This window comes from Chinchilla lanigera, unplaced genomic scaffold, assembly GCF_000276665.1.
Source record: "Chinchilla lanigera isolate Chin_1 unplaced genomic scaffold, ChiLan1.0 scaffold00058, whole genome shotgun sequence".
Lineage (NCBI taxonomy): Eukaryota > Metazoa > Chordata > Mammalia > Rodentia > Chinchillidae > Chinchilla > Chinchilla lanigera.
In genome coordinates, this window is record NW_004955459.1 from 4,422,258 (window position 1) to 4,428,845 (window position 6,588).

Below are 6,588 nucleotides of genomic sequence, written 5' to 3' on the forward strand. Positions count from 1 at the left end.
CATATATTTGAGAGATGAGAGGTCCTGCCACTTTGGGAGGAATAAATAGAACTGACATTAAAGATTTGTTGCTATCTTATGACCACCTACTGAAAGCGGGATATCTTTAACAGGAGTTCCTCTTTAGAGGGTTTTAACCTGGAGTTCTGTAGTTGAGAGTGTGAATCCTTTGCATTGTCAAGGTCTTATTAGCAGGGTATCTGTTCACCAGTGTATGTAGTCTGTACCTTGCTGATGTAGATCACCTCCTTTTTCCTGATTGGGCAATGAAGTGGGAAGACGGGTGCTGGATAAGATGAAGCACCTTCAATCAGAGATGAAAATAGGGTATGGAGAAAGGACAGAGAGTTTTGGTTGCAGAGCTATAATGCATCACTCACAACTGTGTGACCTCAAGAGGTCAGCTCACACTCACTTACTGTCTTTGTCTGTGAAATGAGTGGAATTTTAGGAGTGAGATAGCACAAAGGCTGTTAGGATCATTAAATGACTTACTATTCATCAGGCACATAGAATAATATCCATAAATGTTATTTAAAAATGTGAAGATAAGTAAAATTGGATTATCTTTATTATGTGTGTCAGTTGCCCCTATTTAAATTTGGCTTGAACTTATGAATTAGGAAATGTGTTTCCCTAATTGGCCATTTTAAAATTGATTTGATTGCTACCAGCTTTATTACACTGCACACACAAATGGCTGATAGGATTCTGTCCCTTTAATAACCTAATTAAAAGGAAAAAAAAGCAACAAGAACAAATTGGCCATGTTCTCACATTTAGTTTGTTACACAGAGCCCCGAGGAGTGACCACATGGGATGAGATGCAGTTTCTCAGGCAATGACTCCAGGTAGATATTCTGTATTCATTTAGCGACAGGAACATGTCCAAAGTCTTCCACAGACAGAGAAGGATGCCCGCTCATCCTGGGGACGTCTCTGAGGACAATAACCCATGGAGAATGGAGAGCAAAACCAAAGAGATATCAGCAATAATGTGGGAATAACCAACCATTTTAGGGCAGAAAATCTAGAGAATATACAAAACCACCCCCTTTTCTTTTGGAGGCAGATTCTCCCTGCGTAGCCCAGTCTGAGCTCACCTGTTTTTCTTTTTTCTAGTTTTTAAATGTTTCAGTCCCTACGTATTCGAAGCAAAAAGAAAATTGACATTTTCAATCTTCATTTAAACAATGTTAGAAATCAAACTTTCTGTGTTTTAATTTACTTCTAAACACATTTATTTTATATATAATGCATGTTTCACAGAGAATTACAGTAGTAAGAGATCTCCATCTAATTTTAGAAGGTTTGGATAAATTGGAATGTGATATGCAAGGCAGATGAACAAAGGAGACTAGCCCAAAGGGAACATGCTGTGGAATTCCCTCTGGAGTCCATTCTCAGTTCTGTATGGTATTTTGTCTCTTGGTGCCCATAGGCATACCTGAGCAATTATTATTATTACTATTGTTATTATTATTACCTGGAGATGAGCTAAAGTGGATCACACAAAATGTCTGTGATTATACCTGACATTTAGTAGATACTTAAAGTATTTATTACTTTCCCTTTATTACCAGAGAAGGCAGACAATATATGAAGTACTACCAGGTACTAAGAAAAGTTTAATAATTGCTTGTTAAAGTCAGTTGTCTATGCCTTGAGTGCAGTTAGTAATTACATATGATCACAGGTGGACAGCCATGTTATCTCTCCTACCTGAATCAATACTGTGCAGAAATTTTTCTTAAAAATATTAGAAGACCAGGCATGGTGGCACACTCCTGTAACCCCAGCACTTGGGTGGTTGAGGCAGGAGAATTCCTGCAAGTTTGAGGCCAGCCTGGGCTACATAGTGAGTTCAAGGTCAACCTGAACTACATAGTGAAACCTTGTCCCTAAAAGACAAAAAAATTATAGATAGAATTTTGGATTATATGAACTATCAGATTTTCAACTTTCCTTGTTGATGTTCATCAAGTATATTAAAGTATTTTTATGTCTATACTTTTAGTATCCCAAAAGCCAAAACACTACAGTGTTTAGATGGAATCACATAATCTTTAGAAATATCCAAATTTTATATTTGCAGATTTAATTAAGGCTTAGTAAATAGAAATATAAACTTCAAAACCACCAGTCTATCAAAAAATGGGGAGACTCAAAGGGGAGATATTTGTATTTTGTGATCTGATTCGTGGAAAATCTGCTGAAGTGAGCACTGGTCTACTAAATGGATTATTTATTTTTATAAAAAATCAGGCATTTATTATTAACAAGTACCTTGGATTAAAGCAACAGTCTCTTCTCTGTAGGAAAGGCTTGAAGGAGCATAATGTAGTGAACAAGAGTTTGGTTTCCCAAGCTGCCACCAGTCACCCTGGAGAGGGGTCTCAGAGCAACCCCAGACTCTTTATCAAGTATCTCCCTTGTTGATTGCTTAGCCCAGTCCCTCAGTGGAGGCACTGTGTGGTCGATTCCAGTTTTTTCATCTTCTCTACCCCAGTAGAAGATAACAGATGGAGGCTCCTTTCACCCATCTACCCCAAGCTGTGCCCACGCTTGCTCCCTGCATTGCAGTGAACTGAGGCCTCTCGAGTGACTGCCAGGGCCCTCGTGAAAGCTCCTCGTGGCTGGCTGTTGCCATGGTGCTGAAGCCTCAGCTCCAAAGGGCACCCAGAGCCTCTATGAGGTGCCTTCAGTCCAAGCACCTCTTCTCCTCCCTGACAACTGTTCCCCATTCTGTGCTCCGTGTTCTAACACTGTGGGTCACCATGCTTCAGGAATGCTCACTTGTTCTCTATCCACTTTCTTTTTCTTTCTTCTCCACTTTAAGAAGCACCTACACTCCCCCGCTCTTTCCCACAAGTACTCCTTCCTTTATATAGAGGTTTTTCTTATGGCATCTCATTCTTCCAAATATGCTTCTATTTCCCTCACAGTTTCTTCTATAACACGTCAAAGCATAGCAAGTGATGTACTTGCGTGTTTGCTTTCTTCATGAGACAAGAGCCCTTTTGGATGAGATGCCAACCAGATGATACAGGGTAGGAGCCTTGGCCCTAGAAAGGGCTACTTTTCCAATTCCCTTTGGTGTCTTGGCACTGCCCTTTAAGTCTTTTAGCATTCTCAGGACTCATCCCATAAAATGTTATATTTTAAAACAAAATAAAATTATGGTAATATTTTTAATAAACTGATAATTATGAAAATAAGTGTGTGGGTAACTGGATGAGCTAATTAGTGAATACAAGAATGAGGAGATAAATCCAAAAATAGCACCACTTTTTGTTTTTATTTTTCCTCGTGTTGGGGCTCAGACCCAGGGCCTCACTCATATTAGGCAAGTGCTGCATCATGGAGCTGCAATTCAAGCACCCACTTACTTTCTTTTTGATTTCCGTATAACTATGGTGCAGATCCTGATCCTGTAAGCATTGCATGATGCTGAGTTTGTGCAGCTCTGGGTGTAGGGTCCGGTTAAGAGATATAGCTGGGTAGAGGGAGCTTTTGTATAAATTCTCCCATCTTGAGAAAATGGGGTCTGGTTTTGGGCCCCCAGGGTTGCTTACTGGCTGAGGTCTACCCTACGGGTAGAGAAGGGTGGTGTGAAATGGGTAGCTTGGATTATCACCAGACAGAAGTCACAGCAGCTTGGAGAAGGTAGCACCAGCCTGGACAACTCTGCAAAAACATAACATTCTGTGGTCACTGGATAAGAACCTGGGTACCATGAGCTGAGATGGGCATTCCCTGCGAGCTATCTGGGCATGTCCTTGCCACTGTCCCATGGCAATTCTCCAGGCCTTCCTTTTGAAATTTCTTTTCACACAGGCACACACAGACCCAGGCACCAGGCACAGACAACACCGGCCTTAAATTTCAAACATGTTTCTCACAGAGCAATTATGAGTGAGGAATACAAAGGGTATGAGGTTAATGGGTTCTGACTAAAATCATGTAGATACTGCTAATGTGGAGGTTCTGCCTCCACTTCAGAATATGAGAACCTCAATTTTGCTGTCCACATTAGAAGTGAAAGTGTAATGTAATTTTTCATTAGTGATTTTCCATTCATAGACTAACAATATAAAACATTTTAGTGTCTTATTAGTAATGTTCTCACTGTTATTGTTAACTCACTTCAGCAAACTGTATTGAAAAGTAAATAATTTTGAAAATGACAATATTGTCTATTGAAATCCATTTAAATTTTTTCCTGAAATATGCTAGTTCCAAAGAGATGGCAATATAAAAGGAATATATTAGTATGGAAAAATTTAATATATGAGCTGAAAGAAATTTTGTGAAAAGCAAATTAGTTGTATTGCTATCAAATTAGCAGGATAAATAAGGAAGTGAAAGAGTACATGGCAATGAATTAGTGATAAATAAGGAAGGAGGAAGCGGAGGAAAAGCAGAGAGCTCCTACAGCTGCACTGCATTTATTTGTACACGTGGGAGTTTGAATATCACGTGAAACCTCTCTGCCTAATAGCTCATCCACATGGCTTGTCTCCAGCCATGGACTGTTTTCACTTACCTTTAATCTTTATGCAAAAAGGGAAGATTTTGTTTGCTTGCTTTAAAACATATTTTAATACTTAATTCTACTTATTCAGAGATTAATTTTTTCCTAGTTTTAAATTCTAGTCTGAAAGTAAAACTCTAGAAGAAAAATATTAATGAAAATGTAGAGATGCTATTAAATACCTGAGGATGTATCAATTTCCTGGGTGGGGTAATGGTACATTTTAAAAGTATGCAGTTGTATAAAAAATATCAAATTTCACAAAAGTGTTTATATTGTAATAAAGAAAGTGACAAGCTCACAACAAAATATGTGAAGGCTGATTCCATACTTTTGGCAAATATATTGGGGGAGGTCAAGGTTCTGAAAATAGACACAGGAAAACACACCATCTCTGGGGTAAAAGAGATTGCCTAAGGTAGGGACCATTGATAGATTTTACCTTTTTCACCCCTTTGCATTTTCTAAAGGATATATTTCAATTATATTATTTAATAAAAATATTAAAAAAGAAAATGTCAAAAGTTTAAGGCAGTTTATGAACATTAACTTTCAGTGCATTTACTAATTTAAACTTTTTTCAAAAACAGAACTAATCTAAACTCTGGGATAGTGAAATAAACCAAACATGAGAGTCTGGTGTCTTCCTTTCATATTTAACTTTTAGATGTACTTCTACTCTATTCTGTGCAGGTCTTTCCTGAAATCCTTCCTTGGCTCTCCAAATGTGAAGCTCATCACCTGCACAAGTGTCTTACCTATTGCACCTTTTCAGCTTTCTATCGAGGCTCAGCATTAGTCCCAACACCTATGCATGACACAATCTCTTGGTAGGAGAGATCTTTCTTTATTCTTAATTCCTGAAGTACCACCCAAGGAATGAGAGGCATGGTATCAGATGTGCCACTCAATTTTTTTGATCAACAATTTTTAAACCTGAGGCAGTTTTCTTATTTCTCAGAATAAAATGAAGATTGCATTTAGTTTTTAGAATTTTCAGAGAATACTTACACATCTACCAAGGCAATACTTGGAATACAAGGTGTCATTAATTTTTATTTCTTTCTTCCTCCTCTATACCCTTTGGGGAGTAGCTGAGGAAGGAGATAAATCAAGGCAAGTCATGTGAATAAGCTACTCTAGTCTCAAGGATACAGTATGCTGGAGACAAGCCATGTGGATGAGCTATTAGGTGGAGAGGTTTCACATGATATTCAAACTCCCACGTGTACAAATAAATGCAGTGCAGCTGTAGGAGCTCTCTGCTTTTCCTCCGCTTTCTCCTTCCTCCCTTCCTCCCCTCCTCCCTTCATTCCTGTCAGGAGGGCTGCATATGGCCTCAGTTTTCCTCACTCTGACTCTTGTGCTTTCTTCTCTAATCCTCTCATCATCTTCACCCTGGGAATATTCAGAGCTGTACGAGGACAGAATTTGACACCTGAACAGGTATGCAGGGAGTGAGGAAATGCATTAGATAACAGGTGAGAGGAGAATTCCAGCTGTGTGCACACTAGAGAAATAAGCTGAGGAGAAGCCAAAAAGAGAAATAAGCTTAAGGGAACCCAGAGACAAATAGGCTTAAGAGAAGTGAAAGAGACAAATGGGCTTAAGAGAACTAAGAAAGAAAGGTGTATTGATTTCATCAAGTGTTATACATGAAGCAAGTAAGTTCTCTAGAACAACAAGTGTATATACAAATCCTTATTCTATTATGGATTCTTGTACTTACTTTTCTTCTGTGGACCTGATCAGTGAGTGCCTCCATGGTTATGTGCCTGTTGAGATGACTGCAGAAGATTATGCTTCGAGCACTATTTTAAAACCAAGACTCAAGCAGAAAATGAATAATAAGGCAACAGCCCCACCTATAGAGCTTGAATCCTCTAGCTTGACCCAATCAGATAAGCAAGGAATTGTGGGGTTAAAAAAGACCTTCCCCCCAGAGGAGCATTTCACTGCAGCTTCAGTTTCACAGCTGCCCAAGGTAAAACTGACAGCATTAACTGCTTCACAAGTGCCAGCTTCCGCCTCTTCAACTCAGAGAAACTTTGCTA

General features: G+C 38.9%; 1 long non-coding RNA gene across 1 annotated transcript; it reads right to left on the reverse strand.

Moving 5' to 3' along the window:
• Positions 1–761: 761 nt before the first annotated feature.
• LOC102011744 lies at positions 762–2,617 on the reverse strand. Its single transcript, XR_263015.1, has 2 exons — positions 2,287–2,617; positions 762–939 (listed from the first exon to the last, which is right to left on the reverse strand). It is a non-coding gene; the product is annotated as an uncharacterized LOC102011744 (long non-coding RNA).
• Positions 2,618–6,588: the final 3,971 nt, after the last annotated feature.